The 18186-nt window shown below is 36.6% G+C and overlaps 1 protein-coding gene across 1 annotated transcript in view; it reads left to right on the top strand.

The window, feature by feature from the left end:
- Positions 1 to 3860: 3860 nt before the first annotated feature.
- The window catches only part of DOCK3 (dedicator of cytokinesis 3), a 196191-nt gene continuing 181865 nt past the window's right edge, over positions 3861 to 18186 (top strand). The window contains exons 1-3 of the mRNA XM_059823157.1: positions 3861 to 3936; positions 14317 to 14357; positions 16924 to 16979. The gene's annotated coding sequence lies outside the window, so the exon portion shown is untranslated. The remainder of the gene's footprint in view (positions 3937 to 14316; positions 14358 to 16923; positions 16980 to 18186) is intronic.

Here is an 18186-nt window from a genome sequence, read left to right as displayed (position 1 = left end):
AGGGGGAACTATGACATCCTTATAAACCTGAATGATGGCAAGGGGGTTTACAATCTGAAAATAGATGTTAAATATTTCTGCAGTCTGTCCTGGAATCCAAGAGGGATTGTTCAGATCTGTTAACGGGTGGGTAAAAGCTTTTCTGTATGCCTATTTTGATGACGCGTTACTTCTGTATTCTGGGGACTGAGGGGATGACACTTGTAAGAAATGATGGAGACCTGTTGGTTGATTGGATAAATGATCATATGCTATAAAGACTTTCTCTGTGGGAAGGACAGAAGTCAGTTATTGGAGTCCTCTCTGTAAGTTACTTTCCCCAGAATGGTTAAATTATTCCATATTTCCCATATACATTTGTGTTCATGTTTTCAAATAATACTACTAGGAAGAACTGTGTACCTAAAAGTGACTTCATAAATAAGATTGTGTTGCATAATGCATTTTTAGCTTAACAAGTGAGTAACATCCATAACTTTGGCAGTAACCTTTGGAATCATGTATCAAACTATAAAATAGCCTCAAATTTCAGGGATTCTGTCATAATCAGTAGCTGGTTTTACCCTTCTTTTATTTCAGAGATGTTAAATTGTGTTCTTGTTAAACAGTTTTAACAAGATATGGTTTGGTGTATTTGGTCAGTTTATTTGGGTTCTTTAATTTTTCCTGACTTTCATTTAGTTTAGTGTGGCTGGAAGGTCAACTGCTCTTGAGATTTGGTTTCTGTTGTTTTTAAAATATCCACATTGCTATTCACGCACCCCGTTGATTATTAAAACTGTCAAACAGAAGAGACTTACATAATTTATTGATGACTACAAATTTGTCAATGAAGGAATTAGATTTCATACTGCTATATTAAGAATGAGGAACATGAGGTGGATGTTATTTTTATATGAGAATTTATTTTCTAATTGAGAATTGTCATCCAGGTTGTATCTGCAACTGATGGGATCAGTCAATTTCTGTTCTGTGATTTTTTGTTTATTATTTTTTGACTGAAGTAGAACTAAGAAAAGAGCTTTGGCTATCTTAAGAGTACTCTGAATTCTAAAGGGCTGATTACGTATTGATGCAGCAGAGTCCTTATATCAGATTTTCTTTGTGTGACCAGAAGAATCCTTTTATAAATGGACAGTTTCCATCTATAAACTAACAGATCTATTAGACTTACTTCTTGTAAGACTGAATATATTAAAGTCATTATTCTTGGCCATATTTTTTAAATTTATTGTATCAGCAGTTGAAAAAAACTTTTCCTGGTACCTTTCCTTTAGCTTTCATTCCAAGCTCACCTTTTATTGTTACATAATAGGGGAGTATTTGATGACCAAAGAACTAGCAGTTGCATCAAATCCAGTTTCTTTCTTGGTTGCATCCTTTATTCAGTAGTTTTAATATAGTAAATAATTGTCATAGGAAGCCAGCTGTTTTTTGCTAAATGAAAACTTCTAATGCAGTGTTAACACGCAGTAATGTTTTTCAGACTAACTATTATTTGTTGGACTCAGCTGAGTTAGACCAGCCAGTTGTTAATCTCTCTCCAATTCAAACTACTCTTTTGTCTGCAACCACTAATACTTATGTGTCCCGTGACTGGTATCTCTGTGTCATGATAATCTTGGCACATTCAGAGAAGTTGAAAATGGCCTGGAAGTTGGATTTAATATTATCATGTATATATTATTTTTTTTAATACTCTTTTATCTAGAATTACTCTCACAAATGAATGTATCTTGTTACTGTATTAGCATTTCTCCATTTTTCTGGTGTTTTCAATAGTATCTTTTCGCCCAGGATTTTTAAAATCCTGTGGTTTTGAGACATACTTGAATTTTTTAGTATTTTTGTTGATCTGAATGGAAAAGTCATGTTGTTTTAATATAGGATTGTATTTTGCAAAACAACTTAAAAGATGTTTGTACCTTCTTGTTTTGCTAAAATTGTCTATTAGAAAAAACCCCCAATATTTTCTGTATTTAAAGGATACTGGTATCTAAACTACTGGAGGGGCAAGGAGAAGCCGTTAGAGGTTTGATTGTGGCCTGCCAGTTAAGTGTTTGGCAATTGTCAGTGTTCCTGCACTTTGGGAGAAGCATTAAGTAGTTTTTCTTTGGTTGAAATCCACATTTACGATTTCTTCATGGGTGAAGAATGAATCTAGAATGCTGACAAGCTTCGTGTTTTTCTTGGATTATGTTGTCTGCATTACTCCAGTCTGGAGCCAATTGCTATGTTTCTCCTGATGTAAACAAGACTTTAAATCCTCATTTAACCAGCAGTGACTTCTGCTGGGCCATACAAGCTGAGAGAACAGCTTAGGTTTGATGGAATCCCTGTTTTTTTTTTCCTCTTAATTAAACATTGCATTGAGTTTCACTGTGGAAGAGCAAACATTTGGTGCTGTTTGGTTCTCTTCAGATTTTGATTCAAATTCTCTCTCATATTACTCTCATCTGTGTGGGTCTTTGCCTGGTGTATGTAGTTTGTTCTTTCTTGCCCTTTCCCTTTATGAAATCTATATATACGGTTGAAACTGTGTTTTATTTTGGTGGAAGTGTTTTCCATGCTTTTCTCATTATTTCTTGGAAATTCAAGGTTCAAGAAACGTACCGTGTGGCAGATGGTGCAGATGATATTCTTAGTTTCCATGGTGTTCTTCTGCTGGACTTCAGACTTTCTGGTTAACTGCTTTAAGTTCTGCACGGAGAGGCTTTAGTCAAAGGGATTCAGTGGCTTCGACGTAAAAAGATATTCAGGGAGGACATTAAATGCATCTCCATCACATGGGAACATCTCAACCATAGGTCGAGTGTTTGCATTTAAATGGGAGGGTTCTCTTAAGTTGGAAAAAAGGACGATGCCCACTGGAGGTCACTATTTCAACTCCTGGAATTCCACTTGTAGGGCTCTAGTGTGTCTATAGGTGACATGTAGGGTGTACTCTGTGTCTGAGCATGTATTTATTTAGAACAAGGTATTTGAATGTTTAAATTAAATCTGTGCCTGAGTGAGTTTTTAAATGCCAGTGAACAGACTGGGCGGGGGGGCAGGCAGACCTTATTTGCAATTCATCCTTTGTTTTGACATGTCATGTTTCAGGTAACTACCCATGTCCATGTCCCTGTTGTATTTTGATAAATATGGTTAAAGAATATATCATTATACACTATGGTAACTTTTAAAAATTTATTTTTAAAATTGAGGTTTATTTAGTAATTTTTTGATAGTATTAATATTTTCTGAAACATTAAGTTGAGTTCTTATTCTCCCTGGTTAATAAAAACTAAAGATACCTAGAAAAATATTTAAGATGTATGTCATATTAGTGCTTATGAAAAGTACAGATTCTTATGTATTCTTTTTATACATCTACTTAAATATAATAACATACGGTAATATAGGATTTTTGCAGTGTTTTAGTTGCACAGATGGTACTTGAGATAGTTTCAACTTGGAGGAAAGTAATTCCTGCAGTTGACTTCCTATTATAGCCTTTGCAGTTAGGACTGCCTGTTCCATTGATGAATTGTGTAGTAGAGTAAGAATTGTGAGACAAGGAAATCTTTATATGCAATATGAATCAAGGGTTAGTGATTAAAGTGATTACAAGCCTTGCTTAATTAAAAAATCTTTTTAAAAGCACAGCTTTTATGTTGCTGCTGAGCTTAATTTCCGATAAGGGCCGGAATAAAGATATCTGACGAAGAAAAGTTGGCTGACAGGTTTTCTGGGCAGCTATGTAATAGCTATTTTTATGTAAGGAGTGAGCTAAAGTGCTATGCTTAGAAGAAAAATTCACACAAAGATTCAACCCTCATATGTCTCTCTCTGTTTTTCCCCACCCTCTAGTGATATGCAGCTTCCGAGGAGCTGTACCGCAAGGCTTGGTGCTGGAACTAGGTGAAACTGTCCAGATCCTAGAGAAATGTGAAGGTAAGTGTGATGTCCAAGAAGGAATCCCATTTTCTATATAAGAATATACAAATATCTTAGTGTAGCAGATTTTAATAAGTTGTTTGGAAATCATGATGCATGAAATCAAAGCACTTGAATAAAACCTGATCTGACCCACTTTCCATAGGAAAGGCTGAGTGCTGTTGGCACTAATCCAGTCTGATAGGGGGTCAGTGTGTTTTAAGTTAACCATCTGTCCAGAAAATCTTGAACCCTGACCTGATTGTTGTTTTTGTAGTTGGGTCTTACAGTGAATTTTCATCATGTAAAGTATAGAATCAGCATCTTTTTTTTACTATATTTTCTCAGTGTTACTGTTATGCGTTTCAATTAAGTGTATCAGTGTTTATTATTTAGAAACATCTGAACACATGAACAATATTAGTTATGAAATAGATTAGCAAATCATTTGGGAGCAATACTGGAAAAAATGTAAAAGAATATGGGTTTAGGGGGGATTGCTTTGCATTTATCTTCATGTGTTTTTTTGTACCTAAAGAAAAATGCCATTGTAAATGTTTTAACTATAGTTCATTCTTATGTGGCTGGAGATGTCTGTGTGTGAATAAATTGAATGTCCTAATCCTCTGCTTTATTCAAATGAATAGTGTGATTGAAGTTGTTGTATTTAAAAGGAGAATTATTTTTATCCTAATGTTCAGAGTAAGCAAGTGGTGTAAAACATGTCTGTTGAGAAGTAGGTTGACAAGATACAGTATGAGAACGTGTTTCACTATAGTCTGAGGTGGAATAACGTAACCTTAATCCTGAAGTGTTAAAACAAATTCAAAACCAGATCCACAAATCTGAATTCCAAATTAACATTCCACAAAGTTGTAGGTTTGTTTTTGTGTTTGTTCAGTTTACAGTCATTTTTCATCTACAGTGTTAATGTTGCTACACAAACCTTCTGTATGCTTGTCAGAAGACTGCTTTCCTTCTCTCATGCTTAGAACTATCTTTTGCTCTTGATGCTCAGGTGTTTCTTGTACTCAGGTGTTTTGTTTGTTTACCTGCTGACTTCACTCTTCATGAAAAAGTGACCTCTTACATGCTAATTTTTCTAGGAAAGTAGTAGCTGCTTCATCTACACTTTTAAAATTTTCTGTTGAATGAGAGTTTTGCATTGCAATAGTGACATTTAATCCATGATGAAGCATTCTGTAAACAATACCTGTAATAGTATACCTGCAAATGATAATGTTTTTTTAGAAAAACACATGTGGTGTAAGGAGCTCCGCTTTAGTCAAGCACTGAGTGTTGATTGTAGTCATTCTACCAGGTCTTGTGAATTAGTACATGGTGCAAGCTCAAGAAAAATTTATTACTTTGCATAAGATAACTCTAAGGTAGAACAGTGTATATTGCTGAAAGCGGTCATGATATTTTCAAACCATTTCTGGTAGTCAAGGAAACTTTCAAAACTCTAGGAAATAAAAGCATGATCTCAAAGGAGCAGGTTGCTTACAGAAAAGCAAAAGGATAATGCAATGTCTCCTTACAGTGTTATAATAATTAGGGTCTGTATATTTCCTTTGCCAGTAGTTTTGAGGAGGATTCCTCAAAGGCAATTCATGCCAGTCTTCAAATTGCTGAGAAAGGAAGCCCTCAGACAAAGTGTTTTCCTGGGTGGAAGGAGGTGTTTGTACTGAGGTTTTTTGGGCTTGTTTTTAAGCCCTCTATCCTGTCATTTTGGTTGAGGTGCCTTTACCATGGACTTTACATATATAAAAAGATATATTAATTTTGATAATAACATCTGGAACTCCACAGTATGGAACTCATCTGACTATTCAGACGGTCTGTGCTGCAGCTCTTGCATGTGTGAATTATGCAAAAAAGCACGTTAAATGTGCAAAGTATGTTCTTAAAAGAAAAAAAAAACGTAGTTTTTGTTTAAGCATTCTTGTCTAAGTGGTTGTTTGACACAGTCCTTGGTTTGCCTTGCAAATTTAGAATGAAACATACCTCATCTTCCACTTCTGCATTATCTGCTGGGGATTCTTTTGTCCAGACAAACTGGATAAATTAATGTTAACCCACGCAAATAAGGGTCACTACTGTGGGAGTCAACAGAAGATCCATTGCTGTTTCAGCTTCACTTCTTAGAATAGTTTGTGCATAATTCTCTACAGTAGGGACTTTGCTCTCTGGGTTATAAGGATTCACGTACACGCAAACCTTCTAGTGATGTGAAGAATGATTTCGCAGACTCGCTGAAGAATTCAAGGCTGACAATGGTTCAAATACTAGCTATACTTCTGAATGTGCTTATTTTTAATCATAATGACTTATTGAATAACTGTATTATTATTACAAAAGAGCAAGTGCTCTTTTGTAGTGACTGGTTTAAAAAGCAGTCACTGCGTTTAGAGCAATTGAATGAAAGAGTAGGGAATTTTCTATATCAAGTTCTTGGGTACCTCTGCAGCTACGTTTTATATATATTTGCAGAGTAAAGGAACAGATATATATATGCATACACACACATATATATATACACGTATTTGTCTCTTTAAGGCTATGAATACCAATTGATAATACGTTTTAAATTTTTTTTTATTGTGGTTGTCTCTGCATTTTTTAAATAAAATGCAGTGAAATACAGTTGTCTTTGTTACTATGGATCTTTGTTCACGTGCTTGAAATTAGAACTTTTGAATTTCAGTTGATTTGTGTTCCTGCCACTCTGTGTGCTTTCATACCAAGCCACAAATGTCTAAATTGCTGTTTTCTAACCCTATCTAAATCTGACAAACGCCTCCCACTGCTCCCACTCACTATATTTCAGTATGACAGGGTTCACACCCATGGACTTAGTGTCTGCCTTTTCTCTGAAGCTACCAAAAGCTCCATCCATGTTTTCATCAAATGTTACGCTATCTCTAGAGCACATGATGTTACTAGGGTGGTTTTATAGTTACTGTTTGCACGAAGGACTCTGAGATCAAGTGGTCTCACTCAAAGGTAACAAATACTCTTCAAGATACCAGTTGTATGTATGCTTGTCTCACACAGCTTTCCCCTCTCTCTGTTCCCCTCTCTGAGCCCTTCCTCTTATGATCTTGCCACTGAGAGACAATTAAAACAGTAAGTGGTGTTCTCTGCTTTACAAGCCATGCATTGAGGAGATGAAAAGGTATATGCAATAGTATGCCACCTATAAATGCTGAAAGACAAGAGTGTTCTTTTGTGACGAAGCATGAGCATACTCATTGTTGGAAATACACGTGGACTGCACGTTCTAAAGAACATCCTATTTTTCAAGTCATACAGCTATTGCCCTGCTACTGGCAGTAGCTGTGAGTAACTAGTGGCATTCAGAGTAAATTTAAAATGTCTAGTTTTTCCATTTATTTTTATTGCTAGGGAGCAGTTTTCTTTAGGTTAAAAATGCTACAACTTCAGTGACTTCAATTATTACCTTGAGACTCTCATATATTCACTGAAGAAAAGAAATACTAGCTGATGCCTGAAGCGCCAGTTAAAAGAATATTATCTTACCCATGCAAATTCTGGTATCCCCACAAGTATTTATTTACAAGGTTTTAATGTGTGTGTATGTTAATAACAGTGTTCTTAAGCCGTGCATGTAATATAAAGTTTCCTCTGTTATTCCAGCAGTGACAGCATGGTTGAATGAAGGCTTTCCAGTATTTGGGATGCTTAAGCAGCAGATAGAGCTTGCAATTTGGGGTTTTTTCTTAAATTCTTGAAGAATTCAATGTGCTTGAGAAGTGATATCTTTGCCATGCTTCCAAGTTGTACCGTACAGATGAGCAAGGAATCACACTTCAGACTGTCATTGCGGTGGGAGCAATGCAGGTTTCCTTTCACCTGGAGCTGGGGGCTGTCCTGTGGCTGGCTGGGCCAAATTGACTCACTCCCAGTAATTTGGGTTTACCCTGAGAAAGATGTCTTCAGTGAGACATCTCCTCTTTGCCTTTTTTCTCTTTTCATCCCTTTTCCTCTTTGCCTTTTGTGGAGTGTGCCAGTGGAACTGCAGTCTCTTGGACCCACACAGCTGCTGGGGAAGATCTTGTGTGGCCATTCAAACTAGTCTTTTGGAGCACAGGAATGGCTTCTTGATGGCCCTCTATTAGGCTAACACCAAGATAAAACACATTCTATCTCTTCTGCTTTTGTTGTGGCATCTCGCTGACTGCATTATTAGCATATTCCTGTGGCTCTGCTGGCATGAGGCTGCTCCCTGACATGGTATTGGCAGGCTGGGTTGGGTATTCATCTGCTGCTCGTCCTGTCCTGGCACTGCTCAGAGCATCGAGCTCAGAACACAGTGGTCTTGGCATTGAGTGGTTTCGGCATCAAGAAGCTAAGCACTGTTACCATGCCTCTTCTGGGTCACTTTGAGTACCTTTAGCTCTGCACAAAGATAGCCTGCAAGCAGCTTATATGCAGATTCAAAGGTAAAAGCAATTGTTTATTGGTTAGTATATGCAAAAGATAGCTTTCCTCCAGATTTGAGGGTTACTCACAATACTGCAAAGTATATTTATTTTCGTAGGTCAAAGAAGGTTTGAGTTCTTGTAGAAGATTCTGCTAGCAGTGCTTTCTTTAGGAACTAAGTTTAGCTGTAGGACTTACATAAATACGTAATTTATTTTCAGAATTCTGTTTGTCAAGAAATTATATGTGGAGTTTGTTTTTTCCTACCATCTGCAGCTGATGCTACTTTATTCAACCTGGATATTTGAGCTTCATTTTTCTGAAAAATAGATCAATATCTTTCAATTAGGACCCTTTTGTTTTTCTGCTACTGAGTGCTCAAAAGGGACGGGCTTTTCCCTTGTGACAGACCTCTTGTTGATTAAGTGGAAATCTGAAAAGGGTTACGAGGTGGCTTTTAGAAAGAATATCCTGTTTTGTTCAAGCCACTTTCAAGTAAAGTTAAAAAAACATTGGTAGCTCTTCTAATCACTCAGATTAAGAGATAGAGATGTGCAGGCCTGCCACAGAGCTCCTTCTGCAGTTTAACTAGGATTGCACTACGTTTAGACTTTTGAGTGTGCTACATCTTTGGAAAGACTGTTTTTCAGTCTTTATCTAAGTGTATGCAGGTTTCTGCAATATGGCTTCAAGTTTCCCACACTGTGAGTTTCCATATGTACAGGTAGTTGAAAGTGAAAGACATGTTATTTACCTAAGCATTTTTTTTTTATATGTGATGTTGGTATATACATTCCCAGTCCATTTTTCTGTCCTGCCTCTTCAGAGGTCTTGTTGAATTCTAGGATTCAGAGTAGCTAAGCAGGAAGCCTAATACTTAGAACGGAAAAAGCCTTAGAAACAAAAGAAAGGACAGGGACACATTCTTGCATATACTGCTAAGTAACTTAGCTTTTATTATTGGCCTGCCAGTAACCTACAGTGTGAGTATATGTATAGACAATGCATTTTGAAGAAAAAGTTATAAGCAAGTGGTGGTCTTACCGTGCAGGGGGAACAGGCATAATGAGATACTTTTCCATTTGTTTTTCTCCAGTTTTATTACCATGGAAGTAATCTTTGAGGGATTATTTGCTGTGTAGGGTATACAGAGGGCAGAGCTGTAGCTCAGCCTACTCTTCACTTTTCTTAGCTTGTATCAAATACCGTTAGATGGTATTGAAAAAAGCAGCTGTAAAGGATTGTGGGTTTTTTCCCTGGGTTTTATGTTTCACCTTAGAAACATAATGTTTAGGCTCTATGGTATGTTTAGCTGGCATGGATCACTGTGCGGTGTGGCTGTATTGCTCCAGGTAGTCTGCTTGGGTTTATCTACTACACTGTGCAGTAGAGTCCATGTAAAAGCAATGTTGGAATAGGGCTTTAAGATACAGTGACTTGTCCAGAACACACTGGAATGGATATGATTCATGCAATTTTCTTCTACAGTACTTGGATTAAACCTTTGTCTTGGGTGTACTGAGAATGTAGAACATGAGGTGTTCAAAATCAGTTAGATTAGGAAAGTGTATGTAATTCCTGCACTGACAGTTTCTGTTTTACTAAGGCATTATGTCTATCATACTATCAGTTTCCTTAAAGGAAACAAACAAAAAGTTTTGCACTTCCATTCCTCAAAATTTGTCAAGTGGCTTTGTCATGACACTTACCCAGAAATACACATCGACGCAACATTAAGATGCAGTCCAAATGGCTGCATTCATCCCCAGCTTCTCACAAATGTTCAGACATAACAGTGCTTTCTTCAGCTGTTGTTGTGCCATGGCGTAAGCACTAGGTTCATCCTGTGCCTATCTTCCAGTGTGATCAAAGGAAAAAAGGAAAGTTTGCTTGCAGTGTCATCTGTATCACTGAAGGTATTTTTGCCCATTCTAGGATGTCTTTGTCATTTTATCTACTTTAACTATGATATATACTTGAAATTCATCAGCTTATTTGGGATATATTTAGTGCTCTCCTTCCTATTCTGAATAGGATGCTGCTTAGAATGGTCCTTCTAATAGACTGATTTTTGGGTTTCTTATAGCAAATGATGTTCTATGGTATGGAATATCCCTTTGGCTGATTCAGGTCAGCTGTCCTGGCTACGTCCCCTCCCAACTTCTTGCCTACCCCAGCCTACTCACTGGGGGCGGCACATTGGAAGAAAGAGAAAGCCTTGATGTTCCACAAGCACTGTTCAGCAATAGCCAAAATGTTGGTCTCTTATCAGCACTGTTTTGGCCACAAATCCAAAACACAGGACCAGACAGACTGCTGTGGAGAAAGTTAACTCCATCCTAGCCGGACCCAGTATGGTGATTCATTTTTTGAAGAAATTAGAATTATCTGTCTTCCTTTCCCTAGGTCAAGCACTTTGAGAATATTCTTAGCTGTCAGAAAAGGAAATGGGGGGAGGCACTGCGTGCATGAAGCGCAGTCTTTCTCTGTGGAGATTTGTAGGTGTTCTAGCTCTGGACTTATTTTTAATTTCATCTGTACTCAAATTCTTATTAGTTACTGATAATTGTTAGACAGTTAATCTGTTCAAATTGTGGATACTCATCATTGATGTTTCACATTAACTTATTCACAAAACTGTTGTCAGTTCATAGCCATGTTTTTCTGCTTCTTAATTTTAAATTCCATCTTTTTCACCATTTCCTTGAAGTCAGTACACTTTAAAGGCCATGTATCACTAGAAAAATGAATGCCATAATTCTAAAGTATTAACAATAAATTATTTGTAGTACAGTAACATCTAAAAACATTAGTGAATATTGAGATCTAACCATGTAGTGCATGTTGTGATCACAATTAGCTGAAGCACCTGCCTGGATTTCAGGACTACCATGATTAAATCCTCCAAAATAAATGTTCTTTAAAATATATGATTAGATCAATATTAATCTATTTAAGACTAATTCCAGAATAAAGCTTTAGTTCAATTTAGTGAATAATGTAATGCAGATGCAATTTTCTAAATGTATTTTTTTAAAAAAACATTGTACCTTTTCTCATAGCTTTTATTTTGAGATACAGATTGAGTTTTTGGTAGTGTTCACTGTAAGCAAATAAGGAGTTGCTTTTTACAGTTTAGTGCTTTCAGGTTCTGGTGAACTCTTCTTTCTACTGTACCTTGCTAGCATGGAGATGAAGGAAACTTAAATCAGAGAAGGGTGATTCTAAAAATCTTATACCACACTGAAAAAGAAAAGAGAAAAGAAAGGAAAACTAAGATCTGGAGAGCACAATCTACAAGATTAAAGGGAAATATACTACTTTTCAAATGTATAAACGTACCTACAGAAGGGAAGTCAACAAAATGTTTTCCATGTTCTCCAAAAGAAAAACACCCTGGATTCAAATAGCAGCAAAGTTCAGGTTATAAAGTGAATGTATGTTGTCTGAACCACTGAAATAGGTTGTCCAGTGAGGGTTTGCCGTCTTCACTTGACATATATATTTCAAGTACTATATCAAAACGTTACTGTTACATGCGGTTTTACTGTCTGATGTTGATCAGTGGAAGAAATTTCTTCTAAAAAGATGCTTGTGCAGCACCACCACTTTCAAACTGGTCTGTGTGGAGTAGCAGAAATATACTGTTTCCTTGGAATACTGTGCAGAAATACCTTGGAATTTAGGTTTTGTGGAATTTGTATGGACCATTTTCCACAGGCAAGGAGTGCTGTGTTATTCAGTCCTGATGATAAATTATTGGACACTATTAAAAACAGGCTAAAAATCTGCAAGGAGAAGTTTAGAGACATCTCTTGGATGAGCTAGATCATTTCTCAGGGGTCCTTCCATTCCTGTGTATTATATTCTGTAAGCACATACCTTTTAAGCTTTGAAGATTTGGTTTGGGATTAAGAACAGGAAACTCCAGAAATAAGGTAGTTTTTTGGACATGTGTTTCATCCCCTACCCTGCACATCTAAATCATTAATAGGCACCTGCTTTATTGGGTTTTGTTCTAATTTTTACAGTTCTGTTCACAAACCTAGATAAAACCACTTTTTGCCATATTTACCGAGAAATTTGCCATTCTGTCTTAAAGCTTAAAATGTGTGCTTATTTCTAAGGTACAAAGTCTATGAATATAAAAATTATCAGCATGCTGTATTTAATATTGGTAACAATGAATCACAGGATAAATGCATCTATTTTTTTTCTGTGACCTTAAAAATATGTAGCATCTGTTACTCAAAAGCAGGTGTTGCAGGCACAGTTGTGTGGAGTTTCAGAAATTACTCATTTTAAGGATCTGTATGTGTTGTTTGTGCATATATGTTTATATTGAGATGATTGCCATGAAGTTTGATCAACTAAGAAATAAATTGAAAACAAATTTTTTTTTAATATAAGGAATAATTTCATGGGAAAATAAGTCTTTGTGTTATGTCCTATCTTAAGGAGAAATTTGTGTAATAAAGAAGATGGATTTTAATTTTTTCCATACTAAGATTTGCAAATGTATTGAATTAATCAATTATTTCTTTTTATATTGACTCAAATTTCCTTAAAAAAAAAAATTTCAAGACTATCAGTCTGTCTTTCGAACAAAATCAAGGCCTGCTTCTCACTTCTGAGCCTCTAAATGAGACTCATGTCATAATTCAGCCAAATATGAAGCCCTTTTTCTGAGAGAGACAAAATACACAGTTACTTTGTCCTATTCTTCTCTAATCTCCATAGCAAATTACTGACAAGTTTTCCTAGTGCTCTTTTAAATGCTGCAGATACTAAATTACATCTGTCCTCTGTAGAAAAAAAAATAAAAGTAGGACTTTTTATAGAAAGTAGATTTAGATGATGTGAAATTGTCGGGTTTTGGCAAGTCTGAGTTGTTGCCTGTCTCAACACTGGGTTGCAGCAGGTAGAAGAGTGACATGCGGGCAGTTGAACTTGCTGCTTGTGGAGTAGCTGGGCCTGGCCAACTTTGCCCAGACACCTCTGATGGCCAGGCATGGCCAGGCACAGAACTCGCACCCTGGCCCTCTTCATCACCCACACTCCTGGGGGGTCTTCCAGCCTTAGGTCTTAAGGTTTAGCTATATGTTCTGGGGCTGAAGCTTTAGACCCAGATATGGAGGGTGCAGCGTATTTTTAACAAGAACTCAAGGTAGTTTTGCGTGTCTTACGGAGTGGAAGAGCAGCTCATCTACCATGACGACTGAAGTGCACTGCTTTTCCATTGTTAAACCAGATGGTGTTTTCATCTTTTTTTTTTTTTCCTGATGAATCCTGCATGGAGTGACATTACTTTCAGGAGTAATTGGGTTCTTCTGTTTAACTTGTAGCTTTCACAGCTTTGCCTTTTACTCCTGATCTGTTGTCCTCTATGGGGCTGTTATCTGATGAGGGATGCAAGAGTAATAATTGGGTTTGTGAAGTTAGATCCTAATGTCTATTCTCTAGTCTCACAGACATACATAAGACCAGACATGTGCAAAGGATTTATATTAGTTTAAGCAATATTAGAAATGTATGATAATGGCTTTTCCTGTCTTTAAAAGGACAGGTTTTTGAAGTCTGGAGGTTTTGTTAAGATGTTACCAGCATGTAAGAAAAGTGGTCAGTACAGATTCTTGCATGAGTGCTGAATGCATCTTTGCCACAGTAGCTAATGATTGTGCGTACAGTGACTAAGTATACTAAGCTGCTTTTATTCCTGGTGGGAATAAACAGGAGCATTCCTGGTTCTTAATTGCTTGTCATTGTTGCAGAGCAAAAGAATAATAATAAATAAAAAACCACACTTCAAAAAGCCCTTGAAAAAATTTGGCCTATGTGAGGCACAGCTGGTTTTTGAGATGATCTCAATAACTGCATAGTTTTCAGTCAATTTGCTTCTGTGTAAAGTAAGCAATGCCACAAATTAATATAATGTGTTTTATCTGGTTTTAGGCTGGTACAGAGGTGTTTCCATTAAGAAGCCCAATGTAAAGGTAAGCGTGAATAAATTTTTTTAATTTAGTGGGAGATTGTATCTACTTTGCTCTTGCAACCCTGTAAACTTTTAGTTTTCCTTACCCTTAGGATTTTACTTCTCTAACTTTTTTCCTGGGAGGATTGGATTTATTTTCTAAGTTGAGAGAACAATACTCATTAGTCACCCAAAGGATCAGAAACCTTCCTGACAAGTAACATGTAATCTTTCCAACATTTATAAATCTCATCCAGTTTGTTCCTCTCCAACCTACTCCCCTAAGAAAAGCATAGATGGGTGATCTTGCACCGCTTAATTCAGGATTTTTAAATAACACATTTAATAATTTCCATTATTAATCTAAGACAACTTTGAAAAAAGTCTGATGAAAAAGGATACTGTAAGTTTGTTCTTTTTTTAGATTTTTATAGTTTAACCACTGCATTTGGTTATTTTCCAGCCATAGATAGCCCTGTTTTGCTCTTGGGGAAGTTTTTTTGACTGTTCTGATAGGAATTTTTTGCGAATGCATGTATATTTTTGTAAATGTATGTATCCAAACATGTAAATAGTTGCTTCTGTGTAAGGATCACCTCACTGGTTTTGGTTTAAATATAGCTTGTATTTAAAAAGAAAAGAGTACCCTATTCCTCATGTTTACCTGTATTATGGAATATAATATTACTTGTATTATGTTTTCATGACTATAATACTCTTTTATTGGAAAAGCCTACGTTCATTATGTGTGTGTTGGTACATCTTCTGCTTGTGTATATGTTCGCTTTTGATTAGAGACCACTTCAAACCTTCCTTGGTTTCTTAGGTAACTAGCACAGGATCACAAAAATAAACAGCATTAATTGGAAGTGAACCAAACAAGAAACTGAAGTAGCATTTCTTCCTTTTCCAGATTTTTGTGTGGCTGAAAGCATGCACTCTTACTTTTTTTTTTTCCTGATGAAGTCATTCCGGTTAGATTCATCTTTTTTTCCTTCTGCAATTTCAGTCTTGCCTATGAAAAGGAAGGCATTTTCTTAGCATTTTGAATCATCTTTACTTAGTATTCCTTTCAACACCCTACCCCACCCCCCCACCCCACCCCCCGAAAATTTTTGTTCCTAAATTGTACTGTTTTAAAGCTCTAAACATTTAAAGCCCACACTTGATTACTGACATTTTTGTGAGAGGCTGTCAGCGGCTTTTTTAACCTGAAGATTACCAGTGCTGATCCTGTATTCCCCACTAAAGTGCAGGCTTACCATTCTTACAGCCAGGCTGAGTTTGCTCTGAGGATTCTGGGCCATGTATTTTAGAGATAATGGAACGCTATGAAAAGTTTGGTTTAAATTACCTCTTTTCCCCATGTCTCATCACACAAGAACACAATGGCACAGGCAAAGTTAGTATCCAGCCGTCATGGGAACAGCAAAAGGCAAATAACTGGAGCTATCCCAAGTGGGTTTAAACAGCTTTTTGTTGGAAAGAGGGAGAAAAAAGGATAGCTCCAGGGTGTGCAAGTAATAGAATACTTCTTTCCTTAGCGAAAGACTGGTATGGGGGCTAGACACAAATTTGATGGTGGTGTTGAGTTTGTGTTTGTTTTTTTTTTTTAAACCTATGTCCTTGTCATCTAATGTAATGTAGCACACCAATACAGAGGCCTGGTCTGGAAGCATGCTGATGCTATGCTGCAAACTGCACAACAGCCACTTTTCTGGCTGTCTCAGCTAGCTTACATCTCTCCAGTAAATGTTCCTGGTAGTTACTATTGTTACTCATTCCTTTTTGCAAACTGCAAGCTGTTCTCTGAACTCTTCCTACTTGTCACACCTTTCTCCTGCTTTTTCATCACCTGTTAGTGGATTATTGGGGTCTCATAGTCTTTGCAATTGGCTAAACTTAAATGTTTTCTTTTAAATCAATCTTGTCTCTTCCAAGGCAACTGGGTAGGAATAGAGTGACACCTTTTCATTTGGTCCTAGTTGACTGACTTATGATTTTTAGACCAGAGCATATCACAGAATCACTGCGGTTGGAAAAGACCTGTAAGATCATCAAGTCCAACCATCCACCCAACCCCACCATGCCCACTAAACCATGTCCCGCAGTGCCACGTCCACATGTTTTTTGAACACCTCCAGTGAAGGCGACTCCCCCACCTCCCTGGGCAGCCTCTTCCAGTGCTTCACCACTCTCTCAGTAAAGACATTTTTCCTAATACCCAGTCTATGTTTCCCATACAACAGTGTTTCTGAACACTTTAGGAGCTTTTGGGAATGAAAAGTACTCAGCTTGAATCTTTGTATGATATTTTTATTGAATAGACTTGCAAAACTTCCTTATTAAGAAATTGATCTTTCAAGATGGAGGTTTGATTCGGTGTGCTGTCCTGTTCTAAGATGGATTAAAATGATCAGTTGTGACAAATTTGAATGTTGACTTTTGACTGTGGTAGCTTCTTTGGCACAATGTTAAGGTTTGATTTTTTTAATAGGTATATTGGCAATTATTTATTGTGGCTTAAGATATAAATGCTAAAAACTGCAAATGTATTTTTCAAACTTACAGACTTTTTTCTCTTGCAGGGGATTTTTCCTGCAAACTATATTCACTTGAAAAAGGCAATCGTCAGTAACAGAGGGTGAGTGTTTTTCCTTCTCTTTAAGAAGCTGAAGTGTTTCTCATCTAGAAGAGAATCTAAGAAATAGTTAATAAAATTTGTAGAGTGATTTTAGTTCATTGTATCTTTTGTTGTGTATTAGGGTTTGAAAATTAAATATAATTCTGCAGAGTTTTGGGTTTTTTGTTTTTTTCATATAGCAAGAATCAATTCTGTTGGTTACTCCTGTTCACTTTTGCTCATAAAATTGTAACTCCAGAGGTATCATCTGAAACACACATCTTTTAAAGAACTCTATTCATATTTTTCATTTCTGCTTGTTCCTCACTGGCAAAATTCTATATGTTCCTGTTTGTTAAGGAGGCACTGATGTGTAGACAGCCCATCTGTTTATCAACAGATTTTCACTGAGACATAGCGGACAAGGTAGCTATGTTACTGTGAAACTTTTCAAAAGGATCCAAACCTCCACTCCTCAAGCCAAAGAATGACTGAAGTACACTCTGCTGAAAATATTTTACCTTCTCTGTCTCTCTATGTAGCTCATGTGTTGCTAGAGGTAGGTTTAATTTAGTTAATGTGAATAGCAATACTGATGGCAACATAATGTCAGAGATTTTACTGTGTGTAGGCTCTATAACCTGCAAAGTTTCCTGTAATATTGACTGAGACTCCTGAAATCAATATCCTGTGTCTTCATTGCTGCTCTTACCTGCATTTTCTAGATTAAGGTCACTGTGAGGAGATATTTATAAGTACAGCATTTCAGACTGTGACCCAAGGCAACAAATTAAATGTGGAAGATAAAATGTATTAAATGGCATTTAGTGAAGTACTTGTAGAAAAATATGTGACTTCTGATAGTCTTGAATTGTAAGTTTTTCCTCAAAGGGACTGAGTAAAGATTGTAAGGGCAACTGTGATGCTGATGCTTCATAACTTGGGGTGTAATAAAATTATATGTATTGCACAGAATGACTACTCGTAACGTGTAGGAGTGGTTCCTTCCCCCTCTCCTTAGGGAGAAGACCAGTTTCCTGTAATCTGTAATGAATTAGTACTTGATGTTAGTTGAGAATTTGTAAAGGGAACCAGTTCAGGATATTTAGATACTCACTAGGAAAGTTGATGTACTTTTTAAAAATAAGTGTCAAAGACTGGTATACCAGTTGATACAATGTAATACGTGATACAATGATAGAATATAATACAATTCTAAACTAGAGAT

This window comes from Gavia stellata, chromosome 12 (genome assembly GCF_030936135.1).
Source record: "Gavia stellata isolate bGavSte3 chromosome 12, bGavSte3.hap2, whole genome shotgun sequence".
NCBI classification, from domain to species: Eukaryota; Metazoa; Chordata; class Aves; order Gaviiformes; family Gaviidae; genus Gavia; species Gavia stellata.
This window is presented reverse-complemented; position numbering and strand designations above follow the sequence as displayed.